General features: G+C 39.0%; 1 long non-coding RNA gene across 1 annotated transcript; it reads left to right on the top strand.

The window, feature by feature from the left end:
• Window positions 1–15,312: 15,312 nt before the first annotated feature.
• LOC148044731 (uncharacterized) lies at window positions 15,313–23,254 on the top strand. The gene is made up of 3 exons (XR_015697409.1): window positions 15,313–15,397; window positions 22,180–22,323; window positions 23,099–23,254. It is a non-coding gene; the product is annotated as an uncharacterized LOC148044731 (long non-coding RNA).
• Window positions 23,255–23,589: the final 335 nt, after the last annotated feature.

The following is a 23,589-nucleotide window of genomic DNA, read 5'->3' as shown; positions in this document are numbered from 1 at the left end:
GCTGGCTAATGCGCTTGCGCCCGGCGGAAAGGTGAAATACCTGCTGGCCTGGATTCCAAAGAGGGATTAAAAGAGGGCGCATGCGCGTTTGGTTTACGCCGGAAACTATTAATTGGGGAAAAGAGATCGGGAAATTCTGTCCGCAGGTTGGGGCTGCAAGTGGAAGCGCAAGTTTCTGAACAAGGAGCCTTCTCTGTATAATTCCTCTTTTTGTGCGCCCTTCCTTGTTTTTTCTCCTGAAGGCCAGCAAGGAATACACGATTTTTCTCGTTAGTTTTATTCTCCAACAACTCCCTAGGAACTTTTTAGCAGAAGGAATGTCAGTCCAGAAGCCTTGATCCTAAGGAGGCCAATAGCCCGAGCCTGCTCAGGGAGAGAAGACAGACAGGCTGGACATTAGGGTGCAGACTCCCGGATCTGGAACCCCTGTTGTGTGCAGCCGTGCAATAGTTGTGTGGACGGGGTGGGTTGAATAAACACAATTGGCCCAATTTATCATCATGGTTGACCTCATATTTATTTATTTATTTATTTATTTATTTATTTATTTATTTATTTATTTATTTATTTATTTATTTATTTGTCAAACATTTACTAGATAACAGGTATAAGTATGAACATGGACATGAACAAAGAAAATGAGTACAAATAAATGGGGACAGTAGGACAGGGACAGTAGGCACACTGGTGCGCTTATGCACGCCCCCTTTTCAGACCTCTTAGGAATGGGGTGAGGTCCACTGTAGACAGTTTAAGGTTGAAGCTGTAGGGCTTTGAGGATGTAACAATGGAGTCAGAGCGTTCCAGGCATTGACCACTCTGTTGCTGAAGTCGTATTTTCTGCAATCGAGTTTGGACCAATTCACCTTGAGTTTGTATCAATTGTTTGCCCGTGTATTGAGGTTGAAGCTGAAGAAGTCATTGGCAGATAGGACATTGTAGCAGACAATTTTGTGTACCTCACTTAGATCAGACCATAGTGGCGTAGTTCTAGGTTGTCCAAGCCCAAAATTTCAAGCATAAGGGATTCTGTTGTGAGCAGAAGAATGGAGAACTCTTCTCATGAAATTCCTCTTGACCTGTTCGATTGTATTAATGTCCGATATACAGTGTGGATTCCAGGCAGATTAGCTGTATTTGAAAATTGGTCTGGCAAAGGTTTTGTATTCCCTAGTTTGCAATACAATGTTACCGAAGAAGAAGCTTCGCCAAGGGTGATGTGTATATCCAGGTGAAAGATTTGCACAATCATAATGTGGCTTTTGCTTGAAAAAAGGATCCCAATCAACGCAAAAAATCATTTAGATATTGTGCTGTGGAACAAAGATAAGTTGTGCATTGTTTAGATACAAAGGAACAGAAATGCTGGGAGATCGTATAGAAGATTTAGAGAAGATTTATTTATAGTAGGATTGTGGAAAACCATCACTGGATACATTATGAATTATGGGGACAAATTACTGGCTGTTTGCTCATAGTAAAACATTTTCTTACAAACGGGGGGGGGGGTGTTGTAAGAAGGTCTATGAATATCTGCATGCTAGGCATCATAGCTGGCAAGCATATAAGCTTTTGAGATTTCAAAGTGTGTGAATTAGGCAGGGCATTGCAGAAGGCATACAATGAAGAGATTAAAATGATATTAAAGTCCTAAAATTCATTAATTCCAGAATGGCTTTGAACTAAAATAGCTAACACCAAGATAATGTAATAATTAGGTTATATAGATTTTTATTCTATTGTATGGTTTTAAATTTTTCAGTTGTACCTAAAAATGATCAGGACCAGGAAAATTTTAAATGCCCACTAATCTAGAAATATCTTTTATATCTTAATTTTTTAATAATTTAATTTTTTAATAATAAACATTTTTTATCTTATTGCATTAATATTCCTTTTGATTTGGAACCCTGTGTCTAGCTGTGCTTGATGATTATGCAATAGTACATTTTATTTTTAAAAAAAGCATTTTTCTGGGTAAAATATATTCATTTAACTAAGTGATAGGTATGAATCAATTACAGGGTTCAATGAATCAATTACAGGGTCCAGTATTTAGCTTACATTCTACTGCAATGAATTATACCAGATTAAAGCTTTATTAAATGAAAATGAAGGGCCTCCTTTCATGGACTCTTATGAAGTCATTGTAGTATGAATAAATTCCAGCCTGTTACATCAAGTGTATAGAAGCTAATATATCTTATGAGCCTTTTAGCTTAGAAGCGCCTTGTTTATTTATACACCTTCCCCATGCGTGCGCACCCACACACAAAGGCACATGTATAATTAAAATAATAAACAATCATAACTATAAATAGATCAGGCTACTTTGTATTCAGGATTATCATGCTAAAGTAATACACTGAGTTTGATAGAATAAATGACAGAGAAACTACCTTTATCAAGGAATGTGTAAAATTGAATCTGGATATCATTGGCTATAAAACATACCCAGAAGTTTTAAGAGTAATAGATACTATTGGAGATATTGCAACATTCCTAGGTTTTTTTTAATAAATTAATTTCAATAGCAGTTCTAGAATAGCTGGTTGGGCTTGAGTTCACTTATTTTCCTGAAAGGTGGCACAATAAACTTAAGGTGTTGAATCTAAACCAAAGAGCATCCTTAATGAATTTTGTCTCATTATCCAAACAAATACCAAAGTGACCCATTCCCATGATCACATTTCAGGGAAAGAGCTTTGATTCAGGCTAATATAAATGCCTTGTTCTGTGGAACGGGAAGGGTATTTACCATAACTGACATTGTAAAATTTGCTGGCATGTGATTCATGCAATTCTGTTTCACTGGGATAGCTAAAAGCCCAATCAAACTAGTCAGACTAGTTTGGGAAAGTGGGAAGTCACTATTATCCTCCTGCCTCTTCCCAGGGAGAAGAAAGAAACAAGTACACTCCAGCTCACACCATCCCTTTATTACAGTCAATCAAAATCCACAGTCAATAATGATCACCAGTCTTGAACATGGCTATAACCCATTCTTCGAAACCACCAGAGGTCCAGAGCATTGGAAAATTGGAATAAATGGTATACATTGCAGTCCCTCTAGGTCAAATCATTGAATGCACAAAACATAATTGTCATTCCCAGAATGTTAGGCTATTATATGATAGCTGTAAGATTTAGAGTGGCTCTCCAGCCAATGGTCCACTTCTTCACTGACAACAAGCACCACCGCCCAAGTGCCCACACTTTTTGAAATGTTAAGGGCTAGCAACCCAAGACCAGACACTCAAGTAGGAGAAAAAAAAACCCAAGTCAGACAGACATGCCACTGAAGAAGTAACATAGGGGAGTGTTTTTGCTGTGATCAGTGCAGAACTGTTGAATCCTTATCAGCTGAGCAATGGTAATTTTTGCCCAATAGTTTGAATTGCCAAACAGCTAATTGGTTGTGTGTTTTTGTTGCCACAGATCCATAATCTGATATACTGATGGATCTGACAATCTTACCCAGAATCAGAGAAGAGTTGTCCAATAAGGCTTCTTGTCACATTGTCTGAGTGATCTCCCTTGCTAGTAACCTTTACTACTGATATGGCCATCAAGTCTTCCTACTAAATACCTTATTTAATACTTCTTCACCTCCCCAGGCCATCCAGAACATCTTTTTTTCAAACATTTGGTGCCATTTTGCTATATTCATTTATTGGAAATCTGGGATTTAAATTTGAGTTTCCTTTGAACTGTGGGATTTAAATTGGTCATACCTAACTTAAAATTTATTTATTTCTGTAGATCCGCTGAAGTGTAATTAAATATGGTATTTAATTTTATGGTATTGCCAAATTTAATAAATAATAATTAAAAATAATGTTCCACAATTTATGCTATTAAAAAGGTACAATTTAAAAAAAAATCATGCAGCTAAGGCCAAGCAAACATGTCAGATTATGGTCTTTGCTTCCTTTTAGTTTTGTCATTATGGTTTATTAACCCTGGTTGATGGTTTAACATGGTGAGTGAGTACAGCCACATCTGCAGAGATAAGAATTGCCCCTCTAATAGAGAATGTGGACTTAATGGCTAACAGATTTACTTCAGCATAATTTTGGGGAGTGAAGACCACTTTCTTAAAAGCAAGAAGAAAGGAACATGGTAATTTTATGTTGGCTTGCAAAATAATCTCTAGGTTAGAAGTACTTTTGCATAGAATAGAGTGAATGTGTTTGGGGAAAAATGGAACTTTGGCTGTACTTGTATACATGTGCCCAGACTGACTAGTACTGTTACTATAGCTTCCTGTTAGCAAAGGATATTGCAAATGGCATAACTATGAGTAAAGTTGGCAAGCCAGTCTTGTTAAAAAGCATTATATGAAAACCTTAATTGACCAAAACCATAATGATGAGTGGAGGTCTATAGTCATGAAACTATCAGTTGATGGACCATGGCTAATGGAGATTGCAACATGACATACAAAAGGAATAAATGTTTGAGTAGGTGCAATGAATTGTGTAGTTAAAATTCTTTTTCACATGGCCAAATGTGTGTACCATTGTCACTTGTCTTTTGTGAAGTAAACAAATTAATTTCTGGAGGGATGGAATAAAATATTTACTCAACATTGTTGGGTAACATTAGAAATTATGCCTTAAAGAAAGAACTGTGATTGTTTGCATTCAGACTTTGGACTAAGTTGCTTTATAGAATTCAAAATGATCTATTTTTGAGTATACCTGAATTTAAATGCATTTAGGAAATAAATTTCATAATAACTAATCATTTGCATTTAGGATTCTGTATGTATAGGAGACGTAGAGTTCAAAATATTTCAGATCAATTGCTTTGTGATTATCCATTTCAGGATTCTTGTTTTGTGGAAATCACCTGCTGTCTTTAAATGTTGGTTACTTAAGAAAAAAGGGACTAAATTTTTAATTTCATTTTCAGACTTCCAGAATGTATAAGAAAAGACACAGTTTCAGATTCTCTCTCCCCACCCCCCACCCCCTATTTCTACTACAAAATTACACTGTAATATGAAGAATGTCACAAGTTTCTGGGAAGGTTTTGTCCAGCTTCTAAACTGGACAAGCTAAACTAAGTTGTCAAGCTCTGAGTGATTAAACCAATCCTACATGTGTAGTTTTATTACTACAGGTTTATTAAGTTTCTACGAAGGAAGCTGAATTCTCCTCTTAACATTCCTGAAATGGTTGGAGTTTCTGATAAGAAGGGTGTGTCCAGAAGCTTTCTTGAAGTCAGCAAGGTACAGTCATTATGTGGAATGGGTGGATCCAAACTGGTGAAAAAGTATTTATCATACCATTCGATTACATCATAACAATGAGGGAAAGGCAGAGGAAAAAGACAAACCTCTTAGTTTCATATAGAAGTGAAACGGACCAGACTTCTGATCCTAGAAAGACACAGGCTTAGATAGTGATTACAGCCCAAGCTGCTGGTGGTGGGGGAATTCGTGAGTCAGACTTAACACAGATTTTTTTTCCACTGCCCCCAAAGAAAGGAATGTTTTCATGGAGCTGTTCAGACTCAGATGCGGAGGTTTCTTTTTCTTTAATCCTAGTGCCAAAACTTAACATGGTCAGCCTTTAAATCAGTTTGAAGTATTAAAAAGGTGTTCAGATATTTTTGTAAAAAAAAAGAAAGCTGTGTTTTTCTGTTGTTGGAAGTTAAAACCTATGCCTATCCTAGAGAAATGAAATATTTTAGGAAATATTAAAAAGGAAGAATATTTTCCCTAAAAAGAGAAGTAGAAACTCAAGAGAGGCAGAAACTCAGCTGCCCCTATCTTTGTCAATGGGCCATTAAAAGGCCTGAGCCAGTATATAAAGATCTCCCCTTCAGCTCCAGGATGATGGGATTAAGGCATGATAGCATTAGCCCTTTACCCATCTCCCCACAGGGCACCTTGGAAGAAGCAATGCTCAACCAAACTTGGACTCAAAATGCAGCCTACAGAATTGCCCTTGCATGGTCCCATGGGAATCTGCCAATCAATCAGAATTCAACAGTGGTGGGTTGCAGGTGGAACGCTCTGGTACGGGATGGAGTACCGGGTACCATTCTGGTATGGTGCTCCGGAGGGCCCATCCACGCTCCTTACCTGTTTTTAAAGTCTTTGGCGCTTCCACGCATGCACATGTCACGTACAGCACCTGCGCAATGCTCCGCCGAGCAGCTGGAGCATCACGGAGGCTTGCAAGGTGTCGCTGTATGGTAAGATGCATGAGTGCTCTGTGCGCATCCATGTGGATGCCACTGGGCCCGTTCCAGGGACGTGCAGTCACCAGAGGCAGGGGAGGTGTGGCCTCACCAGTCATGAGGAAAAGGAAAGAATTTTAAATAATTTTTTTAAAAATAATTAAAGCCAAGGTAGTTGCTGCCAGATTCCAAGTCACAGTGACTTGGAGTCTGCTTAGTGTTAACTATAGGAGGAGGCGAGAGAACTATGGGCCTCCTGTGCATAAGCAATTTTTTGCCTTTTAAGAGTTAAGCAAGGGTTAAAAAGCGAAAAATTTCATATGCAAAGGAGGCACGTGTTCTCTCACCTCCTATAGAGGGAATTTTTAGAGGCTTTTTAGAGTTCTCTGGGAGCAACTAGCTCAGTCTGACTCAGAGCTCTGGCCTTTCATGAGGGCATGCAAAAGCAGAGTTGAAATCCTCTCTGAAACAGCTGGAAAAGTCCGTGTGTGGGGAGGGGGGAGGAATTCAAAAAGTTTGATTGCATGCAGAACCACGTTGCCTTTTCAAACACACAGACACACAGCTGGATAAAAGTATATAAGCCCAGCTTCACTGATCACAAGTTTGAAAAGGCAACGTGATTCGACTGCAATCAAAGGCTCCGATCGGAAGGCAGCAGGGGAAGGGTGGGGTATGGCAGAGGAGCTGCTTTCAAGCCTTTGGAAAATATATCCAATCCAACTTCTGTGTTTGTGTTTGTTTGAGAGTGAGTGAGTGAGAGAGGGATCCAACTTCTCGGTGTGCGTGTGTCTGTTTGAGAGAGGGGGGAGAGAGGGAGGAAGGAGGGGGAGAGAGAAGAAAAAGAATGGGAAAACTTATTTTGCAAGGGGGAAAAAATACTGTCGCTGAGCATGCCTGGCTGTGGAATTCTGGGAGTTGAAGTCCACAAGTCTAAAAAAATTGCTGCCTCACCAGCCATAAAGCTCACTGCACGTCATTGGCCCATTCCAACCATACCGGTTGGAACGGGATCCAGAACCCACTACTGGAATACAAGCTCAATATCAAAGGCCAGAGAGGGCATAAAGTCAGAGACTTTCAGCATCCGGTCTTTTTTCTTCTTCACCCAACATCTTGAACATCACCCTTTTCTGTTCAGGAGCTTAAGCCATGTTATCCTGTCCACCATTAAACCATCTTTCCAAGCAGCCTCCATGTTTCCAGTGTCTTTTTCCCCACTTGGAACTGAACCCAGATGGACATTTCTTCCAACACTGTTTTTCATAAAACAAGCATTTGTGAAAGGAGATTATAGTCCTTTGCCAGTTGCTTAGAGAACCTGCTTTTGATTAGACATACATAGAGCTAAATACTAAATATCAAACACATGTTAATTCTTTTTTACAGCATTCTCTTAGATCTGCTTACCCACACATCATCCTTATTAAGTCTGGTCGAAATATTTCCATGTAAATCTGAATAATAACTTAAAAAATATTTGTGTAGCTGTCAAGGAAATCTTGGGTGAAATCTTGAGCCAAGGAGCCAAGGTGGCGCAGTGGTTAAAATGCAGCACTGCAGGCTACTGCTAGATCAGCAGGTCAGCGGTTCAAATCTCACCGGCTCAGGGTTGACTCAGCCTTCCATCCTTCCGAGGTGGGTAAAATGAGGACCCAGATTGTTGGGGGCAATATGCTGACTCTCTGTAAACCGCTTAGAGAGGCCTGGAAGGCCTATGAAGCGGTATATAAGTCTACTGCTATTGCTATTGCTATTGCTATTGCTATTGAAATGCTAACATATGGCACGTCACACTTTGATTTGCCCTCCTGACTGAATCTAATACATGGTGGTAATAACAAAATAACAAAGTTGCACCTTGGAGGTCTTCTAGTCCAACTCCCTGCTCAGGCAGGAAACCTCTATGCCATTTCAACGAAGCTAATGCACCAATTCTAGATGTGCTCTGGATAAGCTACAACATTTGAAAGTTGGCTTTGTTGTACTTAAAACAATTTTACTCCTTATACTGTCTTTAAAGCTTGTTTCTTTCATACATTCTTATTTATTACTGCTAGAGTCCAATGCTATGAGAACAGCTCTGCCTTAAATTGCTGCAGACTTAAAACCTGGCTAGACTTTTAGATTATAATTTTTTTTTAATTCTGCCAAAAATCCAATCCTCTTCAGATCGTAATTTTTAAAAGATCAGCTCCTTCCATCCAGTCTAGACCTATGTAGTATTTCCAGTTTTAAAATCAGAGGAATTTTTTATACCTTTTTTTTTCAAAGCCACAGATGTTTAGACATTGTGTACTATCTGTGGAAGTGAACCTTGGGTATAAAAGTTAGCTTTGGTACATGTAGTGATTATTGAATATATATTTTAATAAAACAACTGATATCCTTGGAAAGCTCTTCAAATGGAGAACAACATTAAATTTTCATGAAACCAGCAAACTTTCTAATTTTAATTGTGCCACTAAGGGACTTGGTAATTGTGACTTACATGTAACTTACATTTCCATTTTATTTCATTAAAAAATAATGCTAGTGTGGGCTCCAGAACAAGTGTATGTTTTGAGAGTATCTGAGGGCTGAAGCAGAGCTAAAACTGTGGATCAGTTTTATTGACTTGTTTTAATACTTCCTGCTGTTTATAGTTTGGTATTTATTTGGATTGTCTGTGATTGGGGAGACATGATAGCACTGTTCCAAAATCTAAGGGGCTGCCACAAAGAAGAGGGGTTCAGCCTGTTCTCCAAAGCATCTGAAGGCAGAACAAGAAGCAATGGATTGAAACTAAGACACAACCAATCTAGACCCAAGAATACATTTCCTGACAATCAAAATGATCAGCGGAATGAGTTGTAGGTGCTCCAACACTGGAGGCTTTTAAGAAGAGATTGGACAACTACTTGTTTGAAATGGTAGAGGGTTACTAGAATACCTCCAAGGTCCCTTCCAACTCTGTTATTCTGTCTCTGTGTATTTTGTAACAGTGGAGGGTTTTTTCGAGAACAGAGTATAAATGATTTTATAAATGAACATATTTATAAGTGGGGTGTCTATGTTCTAAGACAGTGGGCATTTAAATATAATGTTTAACTTGATGTAAAATATATAATGGGTAGATGAAGCACTGGATCAATTATTTTATTAAACAATACTGCCTCATAAAAATAATAGTCCTATTTATAGTTCAATCTTTGGGTGTGTGCATGTGTCATAATCTATCAGATGACGTGGGTGCAATTGCCATTAAAATGTTGAAATCCAACCTCCTCTATTATTAGCTAAAGAAAGTTCTATCAAACCAAAGTTGATATTTGTAAATGCTCCGGTACTGAGGAAACGTATAAAATGAGGAAATAGCTTTAGTTTCTTTTCTCTGATGCACCTGCATAGAAGAAGGGAAAATGTATATCATTTGTTTGCATGATACAATGAATTATAATCAGGCAACTGCTTTTGGAGGACATGGTGGCTCAGTGGCTAAGATGCTGAGCTTGTCGATCAGAAAGTTGGGCAGTTTGAATCCCTAGAGCCACCTAACGGAGTGAGCGCCCGTTACTTGTCCCAGTTTCTGCCAACCTAGCAGTTCAAAAACAGGTAAAGTAGAAAAATAGGAACCACCTTTGGTGGGAAGGTAAGAGCGTTTCGTGTGCCTTCGGCATTTATGACCACGGAGATGTCTTCGGACAGCACTGGCTCTTCAGCTTTGAAATGTAGATGAGTACCACCCCCTAGAGTCAGGAACAACTAGCACACATGTGCAATGGAAACCTTTACCTTTACCTTAACCACTTTTGAACCTGCTAAATTGTGAGAACCCAGGACTTATAGTTCGGTTAACGTTCTCTGTATTGTATAAGTTGAATGAAAACAGGTTTGTTAATTGGGTTTCTTTAATATTATTTCTGCAAACAAGAACAATTTTGAATGATCACTCCTATGCATTTATTGAAGAGTATGTTTAATTATATTTCTTGCTATTCCCTTGGGAAAAACACAGATTGAAAATCCTCCCCTCCCTTGTTTTATATCAGCCTCATGACTCAATTTTGCCAGAAAATCCTATTTCTTAATTTCACAGTTCTTTAGCCAATTTCACAGTGCAAATAGAAAGCTTCTCAACTCGATTTCCCCTTTTTGTAAGGAAACTTTGTGGCATATGGAAATTGTGTCCGTCCACCCCCCCCAAAAAAAAATCATCTTAAAATCACACAGAAAAAAATGAAGAGTTCCTGAGGAAAAATAGCATGAGAAGAATGAGCTGAAATACTATACATGTTGTATGCCATGTAAAAGAGGTAATTGTTTAAATCTGCCTCCTGTCTACCTGTTCCATTTTTTAAAATTGATTTAGTGTTTCTCAACTTTGATATCTTTGAGATGTGTGGACTTCAACTCCCAGAGTTCCTCAGCCAGCATGCTTTCTGGGGAATTCTGGGTTGAAGTCCATCATCTTAAAATTGCCAAGGTTGAGGTCTAGACATTAAAAGTACAGAGGTCCATAGGTTCAACAGAGGATCTGCTCTAAGTCTCTGCATATTTATTGTCTCAGCCCTGCCTTTCTGTATCCACTATACTCAGCTGGTAAGCCTTGTGTTGCCACAGTTCCTGCTTTCCTAGGTAACCCAACAATCAGATGGTTCATAGCAATGAAATTGTGGCTGAAAACTGATCCATTGACATGTACAAGGGATAAAAAAAATAGCAATGTCAGCACTAAAATTCAGAAAGCTGATATGGGAGAACTGACCTCAGGTGCAAATGCTGACTGCAAGTGTGCATAATCTAAGTGCTAATTGGAACTGTGATCTCACGTTAATAATCCAGAAAAAAAATGCAAATAGGAAATGGGATGGCGAATAGATAATCATGGGGTTTCATTAACCTGGAGAGTCATTCACCCTCAACTCTTGGCATTCAAGAAGCTTCTACTGAAGGACAATCCCTAACTAGTGAGGTTGTGCTGAGAAATATTATGGTACAGGGTATGTAAAATAATTGATAAATAAACAATTTTGAATACTTTTTTGGGAAGGTGTTAAAAAGGCCTTTAAGAATTAAGGCGAAGTGAAGACTTTCACAAATGCAATGATCATTCCAGTATCCTAGTCACTAAAGAGGAAATGCTCCGCTCTTAAAAGAATGTGGAAAAGTTGTATTGTTTAATTGGGGGGTCCCTGTGGTGGCTCAGTGGCTAAGATGCTGAGCTTCTCCATCAGAAGGTTGGCAGTTCAGTGGTTCGGAATAGAAAAAATAAGAACCACCTTTGATGGGAAGGTAACAGTGTTCTGTGTGCCTTTGGCATTTAGTCATGCCAGCCACATGACCACGGAGACATTTTCGGACAGTGCTAGCTCTTCGGCTTTGAAACGGAGATGAGCACACACACCCCTCAGAGTTGTGAACGACTAGCACATATATGCGAGGGGAACCTTTACCTTTACCTATGTTTTATAAATATTTATTTAATGGTGCATAATAGCTGGAAGTTTGAGAAACACTCCACTAAGCCATAATTGTATTTATTTAGTTTAATGTGTTATTCTACTAGATTGATTCATTCATTATGATTTATTATGCATTATGCCCTAATGGTGCAATAGTTAAAGTACAGTATTGCAGGCAAACTCTGACCATAGTCAGGAGTTTGATCCTGACAGGGTTCAAAGTCGACTCAGCCTTCCAACCTTCTACGGTCGGCAAAATGAGGACCCATGTTATTGGGGAAACTATGCAAATAATACTTCTATATTGTAAACGTCCTAGACTCTAGAGAGTGCTATAAGGTACCATGGGGTGGTGTATAAGCTTAAATGCTGTGCTATTCAACAAATCATAAACAAAATTATAATTTAATCTGTTTTAGAAACTCGCTTGTGGTATTTTGAACTCAAGCAGTGTTCCAATATCTCAGGGGTTGCCACAAAGAAGAGGGAGTCAAACTATACTCCAAAGCATCTGAGGTAGAAACTAATCAAGGAGAGAAGCAACTTAGAACTGACAGTTAGAATAATTAATCAGTGGAACAACTTGCCTCCAGAGGTTGTGAACGTTCCAACACTGGAAGTTTTTAGGAAAATGTTGGATAACCATTTGTCTGAAATGGTGTAGAGTTTCCTGCCTAAGCAGGGGGTTAGACTAGAAGACCTCCCAGGTCCCTTCTAACTCTGCTATTCTATTCTATTCTATTCTATTCTACTCTACTCTACTCTACTCTACTCTACTCTACTCTACTCCACTCCACTCCACTCCACTCCACTCCACTCCATTCCATTCCATTCCATTCCATTCCATTCCATTCCATTCCATTCTATTCTACTTCACAGCATTGACTAAAAGTGCTACTGTGATTTCCCTATGAGGGCTATATACAAATGCCACAATAATTTCTGGAAAAGCAAAGGCAAATACAGTAAAAGTTAATTGTATTTGGAATTATTGACCATGTATTAAACTTGTTTGAAGAAAAGTGGTGTTTTGCTGTGCAAACTCAGCCTTTATCGCCCTTGAATGGCAACTAAATTATATTCTTTGCTGAGGGAAGTGTTCCAAACTTTCTTTTGTGACCCATGAATATATATACCCTAACAGCTGTTCCAGTTCCAACAGCAATTTCCTTAATGCTTTAATGTTTATATTTCCTTTGGTCATGGAAGAGCAAATACTGATACTGCCCTGGGTTCATTTAGAATTTTCCCAGAAGAATTCCAGCCCACTGTTTAGATGCTGCTGGGTGTGGGTTGGAGAGGATTTTCCATTATATTTATTTCAAAAATGACTGGGTGTTGCCTCTAAATATTTCAGGTTGAGCGTTTTAAAATAGCCCCTTTTAAAGTGTTAGTGTGGGCCACCCTTATTTACATTAAGAGAACTCCAAAACAGCTCCAAATGGAAGCAATTGTACTCTCAAAGTTTTACTCATTGTACCCTGTCTCTCACAGCTCCTGTTTATATTTCAAACAACCTTATCTTTTTCAGACGCTGTTTCAATACTGTATAAATCTGGAGAATTAACATAGCAGGAGTATAGTCCACAAAGGGTGCCTTTAACAATCACCATTCTCTAGATGATTCTCAGCCTCTGTTGAATTAAACTTCTCAGCCTTAATACCCTAAAAATGTAAGAGATTCTTCCTGGTACAGGCAGCTCCCTTTGCAGAGTGTAGATTAACTGAAGTTTGCTGGCTCTTATTCTCGTCTCAGTCAAGACTTTAAACCAGAAGGGAGAGGAGCTGATGTTGCAACGAGACGACGTGCAATCTTGGAGCTCCAAGATCGCAGTCGATACTTTTGCCTCTGGACGGTCCTTTTGGACCTAAACTGTCCCAAAGAGATGGTGATAGGGAAGAGTACGTCCTGCTGATCTCAGGGACACCGCAAAGTCCCTGATTGATCCAGGAGAATCTCTTTTTGCTGATGACAGAAGTGCAGCCATTGAAGCTGCTGAAGTTGGGACAGCTCTGGAGCAGGAGGAAAACAGAAAGAGAAAGTGTGCCCATCTGGTGAGGAAGTCTTATTATTATAAAAGAGATTACCAAAAAAAAGTTAAAGCTAAATTAAATTTGAAAACAGAAGAGAACAAGCGGCATAATTAAGCTGCATTAGACAGTCTATTATACTTTTATTTTAAATTTTCTTTTACAGATAGAACTTTTGTAAATGTTTCCTATTCTTCAAATTGAACAGATTAGTTTTTCTTCTACTACTTTTTATACTCTTTTTTTATACCTATGGATTAAAATCATTTTCCTTATTTTTATAATGCTGGACTGGATGTTGTCGTTTTTTTCTCCATTTAAGAATTTTGTTTTCTTTAAGCCTGGCATATAAAGAAGATATAAAAGGAATACAAAGAGAGCTGTAATAACAGAGAGAAAGGAAGTAACACTGCCACTTGGCGGCTGGAGGCTTGGAAAGCTTGGAAATATTGTCTATTCTTTTTTCTCTTTGATCATTTGACTTTGAATTTCAAGGTTCCTCAGTTTGTTTACAGAGAGTGATAATGAGAAGAGCATGGGTTGTTTATAGAGGTGCTTTTCAGGAGCTTCATTGGCAGCTGGAGTGGAGTGAAAACAAAGCCTTGTCTTGAAAGATTATAAATGAACTTGCTTTAAATTTAATAAAAAGTTTTGAATGCCAGAGTGGCAGTATTTACAAGTTGGAAGAATGGTGCAACATGAAAAAGAAACCTTAACATTGCAAAAGATTATGTTCAAAATTCAAAAATTGTTAGAAGTAACAGAGAGAATTGAGAAGAGATTGGAGAACATAGATCCTAGAACAGCAAAATTTGATGGAAAAATTAAGGCTGTTCATCAAATGAAGAAAGTCGAGAGTTCTAAAAACTGAAGGAAAAAATAAACAAAAAGACAAGAAAAGTGTTGATACTGACAGTGAACTGAGCGTGGTTAGAAATGGAAAGAGTGGAATATGGAAAGGGGAGATAGATGGACTGGAGCTCTACCCCAGATCTCAAAGTATAGAAGAAGGAGAGAAATTTTGTCAGAAGCACTAGTGATAACCAAAGATAAACTGATGGCATGTTTTCACTGGCAAAGTGTGATGTATCCAGCTCACAGGCTGGGAGTTTGACAGCCATACTATAGTGCATAATGACTAAACATAATGACTAAAGGAGGCCACTGGTGATCAATACCAATTTCCTGCTTGGCAAATCCTTGACAGTTGGCTCTCCATTTTGAAGACATTCAGAGAAGAAGGACCCACCACCTCCTTGGTAAAACACTAGTTTTATCCTATTCCTCAACCAGAGTCTATCTTACTATAATATCACAGATGGACAGACAGCCTGTGATGTCCCTGAGATTTAGTCTGCGACTCCTGAAGCAGGGGTGAAATGTTATTGGTTTGGACCAGTTTGCCCAAACTGGTAGTAAAAATGCTACTGGTTCACCTGAACAGGTAGTAAAAAAAATGCTACTATTTCAGGCTAGCCGGTACTTCAGCTGTAACAAATGATTTATATTAGCTAGATCTAAATCGCGTGGCACAGCGGATTCCCGCCCTCGCTGTTCATTTACCTTTGCAGACATGCTCAGTAACAGGCTACACTCACCCATCCCTGGACATCATCACGTCTGTTTTTGATGCTCTGCACATGTACAGAAGGCCTTGCACATGCACGGAGGTGGTGCATGCGCAAAGGTGGCGCATGCATGCTCACATTGCTACTGAACTGGTAGCAAAGGTAAGTTGATTTCACCCAGGTCCTGAAGTATTATCTTGCCCACTTCTCCATAAGCAGCCGTTCAAAAATCTTTTTATAAAGATTTATTAAAAAATCATTTTATAAAATTAAAATTTATATTGCTAAAATATTAAATCAAAGTCTTGATTCTGGACAACACTAGTCTTTTATCTAGTAACATACTATATATAATATATGCATTAAAATAATCTCAAGTTATCTCTGAATTTAATTTTTTTCTAAGATAATTTTAGCTGTCCTGAGAAACTGGCACACCACTACTATTTTTACATATTTTTATATATTTTTACCTCTTATGAGATTGATACAAAATCTAGAAATCCAATGATGGTTTGCACAGATAAATTCCCTTCCCATACTGAATAAATGCCCAGAGGTGAAGGAAAGAAACTGGTGTGTCTAGTTTTTTCCCCTCATATTATCCTCACCTCAGCTTTGACATGAATTATTTTTGCAGTCTATTTTAGATCACAAGAATAATCAGAGCCCATGGGGTTTTATTCCCTTAATCCAAGCCAATGACTGAAAAGGAAGGAAGAAATGAATTGTTTATTATGTTTCAAGAAAAAAGCCTCTGTTTTTGAAAAATGAGCTTAGCTTCTTTTCTGTTTGCATGAACAGATTAGAAATGCGGACAACCTTTTCATTTTATTCATGTCTTGATGCTGTTAAAGTATAGAATTAGTTAGCAATAAAAGGAGATTAGACAAAGTGATAGGGGGAATGAGGAAATCAATAATAAGTAGGCGTACTAGCTGTACCACAGGTTTAGGATTTTCAGTTCCTAAAACACTCACGAGAGAGTTTTATTTACAGTGTTCTTCAAATCTGCTTAGTAGAAAAGAAGGAATATAATGCTGGACTGGATTAGCCTTTGGTGGTCTGAATGTGTCTGTTCATAGGATTTATATCCACTTTTACCAGGATAGTTCTGAATCATTATTGTGGAATTTCAAGCATTTCAAATAGCAAGATGAATATAAATTGATATGAATATAATTTGGCTTCCTCAAAAGCCAGGACAATAATCTGTGTGCATAATTGTAGGTTTGAGGGCCACGGACTTCACTTCTGAACCTTTCAGAAATGTAGAGTTACTCATTAAATAAGAATCAAGTATGACTAAACTCCATGCTTCAATGAGATAAATCATCATTATAAGTTGAAAAGAATGTAGATACTGACATACACATCATTTCCAGGTTATGATAAAGAATTGCCACAATAAATATGTTATTTTTTTATAGCTGGTATGAGTGTCTTTATCTTATGACTGGTTGAGTTAATTATATAGTACATAACCATTGCTAGTACACTGAAAGAAGTCTTCATGGGGGGAATGCAAATATTTTAGTTCTGGGTGTATTTCTAATCTTATTTGTTCTCATCACTAAAGCAAAACTGATCCATATTTCTGTATTTTGTTCTGAAATAAAGATAAAAACATGCCAATGCCAATGATGGCATATCACAGCTGTATTTCTGAGTAAACACCATCTATTCAGTTGCACAGTTGCAACTTAGCAGCTTCAAAACTTCATGGTATTATAATTATTAATTTTTATCCCACTTTTTAAATATATACAGTAGCTCAAGGCAGTAAACATAGTTACTCCTGCCTCCTATTTCTCCACAGCAATAATTCTATGAGGTGGATTGGGTTGAGAGAGAGTGACTGGCCCAAAGTCATAGGTATGAAATAATACCTAATAATACAATAACAAAGTTGGAAGGGACTTTTGAGGTCTTCTAATCCAACCCCAGGCAGCATACTAAAAAGCTGAGACATCACCCTGCCAACAAAAGTGCGTATAATCAAAGCTATGGTCTTCCCAGTTGCAATGTATGGCTGTGAAAGTTGGACCATAAGAAAGGCTGAGCGCCAAAGAATTGAGGCCTTTGAACTATGGTGCTGGAGAAGACTCCTGTGAGTCCCTTGGACTACAAGGTGATCCAACCGGTCATTCCTAGAGGAGATCAATCCTGACTGCTCTTTAGAAGGCCAGATCCTGAAGATGAAACTCAAATACTTTGGCAACCTAATGAGAAGGAAGAACTCACTGGAGAAGAGCCTAATGCTGGGTACAACTGAGGGCAAAAGAAGAATGGGACGACAGAGAATGAGGTGGCTGGATGGAGTCACTGAAGCAGTAGGTGTGAGCTTAAATGGACTCCAGAGGAAGGTAGAGGACAGGAAGGCCTGGAGGAACATTGTCCATGGGGTTGCGATAGGTTGGACACAACTTTCAACTAAAAAACAACAACCCCCTACTTAAGCAGGAAACTCTGTACCATTTCAGACAAATGGATGTTTAATCATTTCTAGAACTCATAGCCTCCTTCCTTCTAGCCTGGTGCCTTAACCACTAGACCGAACTGGATGTTGGTTATTTAGTTGCACAAAATAAAGAGTGAAGTAGTTTGTTTTTGTTCCCATCTAAAATGAATTACTCTGTTCTATTTTTTAAAATGCATAAATAATGTGTTTCTGTTCTAATGCTGTAACCATCATGGCTAAAACCTGGCAGCATCTTTACTTGCAGGCCTTTCTCATCTTGAAACTAAAAATGGTTCGAAACACCCTGGCAACATGTCTTATTTTCCTCTGCTAAATCTCTAGAGCATTGACCTTTTTTTCCATCTTCCAGTGCATGAGTGAGGCAGGTTTATATTATCCTTAGATGTACTGGTGCCGAAGTAGCATTTCTCTCTTTTTTTTCCAGCACTATCTAAGGACAGTTGCAAAGTGTCTAAAAACTATTAGGCTTAAGCACCTTGGATGGGAGTTAAATAACCACAATGTCTTGATACAGCTGCAATAGAAGGAATGACAATGGGGACAAATAAATTTCAAGGATAAAGGCTAAGGGTGTTATCTAATCGGTTGAGTCTGATTCATAAGAACTGATAGCTAAATTGCCTAAGCCAAAAATTCACCACCACCACCACCACCATCCCCGTTCTGCATGGAGAATCCAAGCAGTGCAGAAACATTTAGAACATGTCTAACAAGGACTGAACTTTGTATGTGCATGTAAACTCAGAGCCTCAGCTGGCTCAAACTCCAGGCTTTGCAAACAGTTGGCTCATCCAGAAAAAGCAGGAGAAGAGGGGGTGGATGTAAATTTGCTATTCTCCAGGGCACTTGAGTGCAGGACAAGAAGCAATGGGTGGAAAATAATCAAGGGGAGAAGCAACTTAGAACTAAGGCGAAATTTCCTGGCAGTTAGAACAATTAATCAGTGAAACAACTTGCCTCCAGAAGTTATGAATGCTCCAATACTGGAGGTTTTTGAGAAGATGTTGGATAACCATTTGTCTGAAGGGGTGTAGGGCAGGTGGGAGCCTCCCGCCACCGCCACTACCAGTTCGCCCAATCTGGGCTGAACCAGGAGAAACCCACTTCTGTTTTAGGATTTCCTGCCTAAACAGGGGGTTGGACTAGAAGATCTCCAAGGTCCCTTCCAACTCTGTTATTCTATGATGAAATATTCTATGATAAGTTTTTATCTTAGCCATGGTTTTTTTTTAAGGCTTATAAGTACTAAATGTAGAATTTAGCTTCTCTCCGTATTAAAAGATCTTGACATGCACAATTATGGTTTATGAATGATTTTTTTCTTGTAAGTGTGCATCTCTGTGTGGGCACATGAGTGTATTAGAACCATTCATTTAGCAACCATTCAAAGTTACAAAGCTACTGAAAAGAAACCTTACCATCGGACCTCACACTCATGATTGTGGCAACATCGCCATAGTCATGTGATCAAAATTCTGGTGCTTAGCAACCTATAGGTATTTAGGGCAATTGCAGCATCTTGGGGTCATGTGACCATCATTTGTAAACTTCTCAGCTATCAGCTATCAACAAGCAAAGTCAATAGGGGAATGTAGATTCACTTAATGACTACATGAGTCACTTAATAATTGCAGTGATTCACTTAACATGGCAAAAAAAAATTGTAAAGTTGGGTACAACTCAGTGGTGAAATTCAATTTTTTTTACTAGCAGTTCTATGGGTGTGGCTTGGTGGGCGTGGCAGGGGAAGGATACTGCAAAATCTCCATTCCCACCCCACTCTGGGGCCAGCCAGAGGTGGTATTTGCTGGTTCTCCAAACTACTCAAAATTTCAGAACCGGCTGAATTTCACCCCTGGTACAACTCCCTTTAACAACAATCTTGTTAAGATATATTTGTAAGAACTGTGGTGGTGCAGTGGTTAGAGTGCAGTACTGCAGGCTACTTCTGCTGGCTGCTGGCTGCCTTCAATTTGGCCGTTCAAATCTCACCAGGCTCCAGGTTGACTCAGCCTTCCATCCTTTTCAGGTTGGTAAAATGAGGAGCCAGATTGTTGTGGGCAATAGGCTGACACTGTAAACCGCTTAGAGTGGGCTGTAAAGCACTGTGAAGTGGTATATAAGTCTAAGTGCCATTGCTATCTTGCTCAGCAATGGAAATTCCGGTCCCCATTGTAGTCCAGCAGCATTTTGGGCACAACTATACAACACAACAAAACTATATTACATTAATTCAGTTCTTAAAAGAAGTATGGGCAGTGGGTCTAGGATTACAGATAAATGCCTTTTAATTGGTAAAGCTGTTTAAATTGTTTTAATTATCTAATTGTATACTACCATCCATCCACAATATTAAAAGGATTAATGACAAAAATACCTTTCTGTATTCCTACTCTGAGTATCCTACACTTAAGATGGGTATTAAGTAGGGGTGAAATTCAGCAGGTTCTGACATGCTCTGGAGAACCAGTAGCGGAAATTTTGAGTAGTTTGGAGAACCATCAAATACCACCTGTGGCTGGCCCCAGAGTGGTGTGGGAATGGAGATTTTGCAATATCCTTCCCCCAGGAGTGGGGAGGGAATGGGGATTATGCAGTATCTTTTCCCAGCCACACCCACCAACCCACACCCACAGAATCAATAGTAAAAAAAAATAAATGAATTTCACCACTGATATTAAGCTACTTCTCTCAGTAAGAGAATCAGAATTTTCTAACCTCTTAACATCAAGAAATGCCATTCAGTGAAAAATATTTACATGGAAGTTTCTTTCTGCCTGTCTTCCATTCCAAATTCTCTAATTTTTTCAGGGGTATTATATTGAGCAGATTCCTGGATTTGTAATATCAAAGTGATGAGAAAACTCAGGACTATTTCATATTTAGAAATTGTGGTTCATGACACTGCCAAGTTGGAGAACCTTGACTTATTGGTGGTGTTGTAACTCACTGTACTTTGGTATCTGTGTTGAAATAACACAGTCTTTGTAAAGATTGGTTGGTATGTTCTGATTATTGCCTATTCTGATATTTCCCATTTTGAAGTGCTAACGATACAGTTATTGACAGATAATTGGTTGTGGTCCAATTTAGAAAATATCCCTTATGGATAATAAATGGAGAGCATTTCAACTCTGCAAAATGTGAGAAGAACCAAAGATCAATGAAAAGTCAGAAGACACCGGATGGTGCTATTAATGAGGACAAAACAGTGAGCCAAGAGGCAGAATTGAGGAGCAAGCCAAGGGGCAGGATTAAAATATGCATTCAGACGGTACAACAAATGAGGAATCAGAGCCAGCAGAAAACTGGAGAAGTTTGCAGAGCATAGAAGGACAAAAACCCTATTAATAATTTCCTATTCAGGCAGCTCCAATTGGATAGCTGGTGTCAAATATTGAGTCAGGAGTGCACAATTTATGACCTTCCATTTATTGAAACTGAAACTCTAGATTGCCCTTGGTGAGCTATCTGGGAGTTCTAGTTTGACAACCTATGAAGAGTCACATGCTAGCAAGATGCTAAAGATGAAGGGAGGAATTGGGGTAGAGGCCACCAACATTCTTCTCACTAGGTAGTCCCAGGAATAGCATAGACAGACAGACATGAATTTCAGCCAGAGCTGAGATTAGATGCTCGGGAGAGGACTAACAATGGGGTTTATGGGCCTGATACTCTTCTGTTGGAACCCACTCAATTGATGCATGGGTTCAGGGATGAAATGCTATTGGTCCTTCACTTCTGTGAGGTGAATAGGGCTTTATTGGGTATATTTGCTCTGTGGATCAGCCTTCCTCCAAAGATAAAACTTAATTCCATGTTATTATTTTGAAAGTTATTGAACATGGAGTTCTCCCGGGAAGCACATGGAAAATGAGCTGATGTTATCTATGTTTCTTGTTGATCAGTGAGCTGATATTGCTGCTTTGTGATACATTATTTATTGTTGAGTACTTATAGATTACTTATCAGACCACCTGTCAGCCTCTATTTTGTTTGCTTGCTATTGGCTGCCATAGTAACAGGGGTGGGTGGGGGCTAATGGTATTGGGGGAGGAATTACTAACTAGGTAATTACTGGAGGAGTTATCATGAAGGGAGGTTTATTCTCACCATCAACTGCCCATGCTGATGGCTTGTGTTTGGGCTTAGCCAAGGTAACCGTCTCTGCATACCAGCTGAATGAGGCCACTTGAAGATGCACCCCACATGCCACTTTTGGGAGTTGTAGATTGGACATTGGGTTGGTGTAACTGGGGGAGGGTCTTGGGCAAACGTTTGATATGTACATGTTCATGCTTTTTTGCTTCAGATCTTGCTTCACTTTAACTGTTCTCATTTCATATCCAGTAAAAGTACCCTTTTCTTCATTCAAATGGAGTGGGGTGTGTGTGTGTGTTTCTTTCTTGGATACTGAACGAGGCACGCCTGACACCACTTCTCCCCATTGGTATCCTGTTAGATACAACAGCGGAGGAGATCCTGTCCACTAGAGCAGTGCTTCTCAACTTGTGGTCACAACCTCTGGTGAGGCCATGATGTTGTCACAGACGGTCCACAAAGACTTGAAAAAAGTTATGATTTAAATCTGGAGTTAAGTCTTGGGGTAAGTGGTTCATGGCCACAAAAGGTATTTAAAGGGGGTCTATTTGTGAAGAATAGATTGAGAACCATTGCGCTAGAGAGTCCCACCAGGCAGCATCCAGGAAGAGACCCTTTTCTGCCATAACACTCATCCTCTGAAGTAACAGTTCCCTGTGAGATTAGACTTGTCCCAACTTTGCTGGTCTTTTCCAAGGCATTAAAATGTTGGATCTACCATTCTACCAGGAGCCTTGGGAATACAAGTAGACCATTTTCATGGTTGACTTGAGTGTACAAATTTGTAGCTCAGGAATATAAATGTGAGGTCTTTGGTGCTCTCTGAGCTTTGTGGTGTTTGTTTTTTTTTGCAGATGTTTCATGGTGATGTTATCTAGTTTGGTAATGAAATGCCTACAAGGAACCACCAGGCTCAGAAAGTACCAAGGACCCCAACAATGTTATGAATGTTCTCAACAGCTATTTTTACCCTATCAAAGTTATTTTTCAATGTTGACTGTTTTATTTAGTTTTTACTTTAGTGGTTTAGACTCCTGGAGTCATATATATGAGATGGGTGTTCCTACACAATGAATAAAGAAATAAGTCTAAGAAAGGATTATTAATTTTATTTACACTTTAATGGATTACGTGCTTGTAAAATTTACTGGTGAATTTCCAGGAGTCCATAATCCAACATATTACAACATATTGGTGCACACCTGGGAGGTGCAACATTGGGAGGTGTGCTAAAGCCTGTGTTATGCTTACATTTTTGGTATTGAATTTCTTTGTTTCAGCATGCATCCAGATAGGAGGAAAACTGCTTTTCCAGTTTCAAAGAAGTGATTGCTATTGGATCTCCTAACCTCAGTGAATTCCTCATGGACACACTTCATGGACACACTTAAATGAGGACACACCTCATGGACACACTTAAATCCCACATTAGGGATTTACTGGTAAGTAGCAACTAGCAATGAGATAGAGCCACCATTTTAATTTTCTACATTACACCAGGGCTGTTAAACTCCCGGCCCGCGGGCTGGATGTGTCACGCACTGGCCACACCCACGCCCAGTTTAGCGAAGGGGAAAAAGTCCCAATGCGTCACGTGATGCCACCATGACACCGCGAGTTTGACATCCCTGCATTACATTGTAACAACTCAAGCTTTGTTGGAAATGTAAATAGTTTTATTCAGACTTGTCCTATTCATGTGGGAGGTGGGGAAGACATGATTTTAAAAAAAACTGTTTGTCAAACCAAAATGAATAATGGAAGGTTCTGT

This window comes from Thamnophis sirtalis, unplaced genomic scaffold (genome assembly GCF_051295495.1).
Source record: "Thamnophis sirtalis isolate CommonGarterSnake01/CBP01778 unplaced genomic scaffold, rThaSir2_p1.2 scaffold_7, whole genome shotgun sequence".
Taxonomy (NCBI): domain Eukaryota; kingdom Metazoa; phylum Chordata; class Lepidosauria; order Squamata; family Natricidae; genus Thamnophis; species Thamnophis sirtalis.
This window is presented reverse-complemented; position numbering and strand designations above follow the sequence as displayed.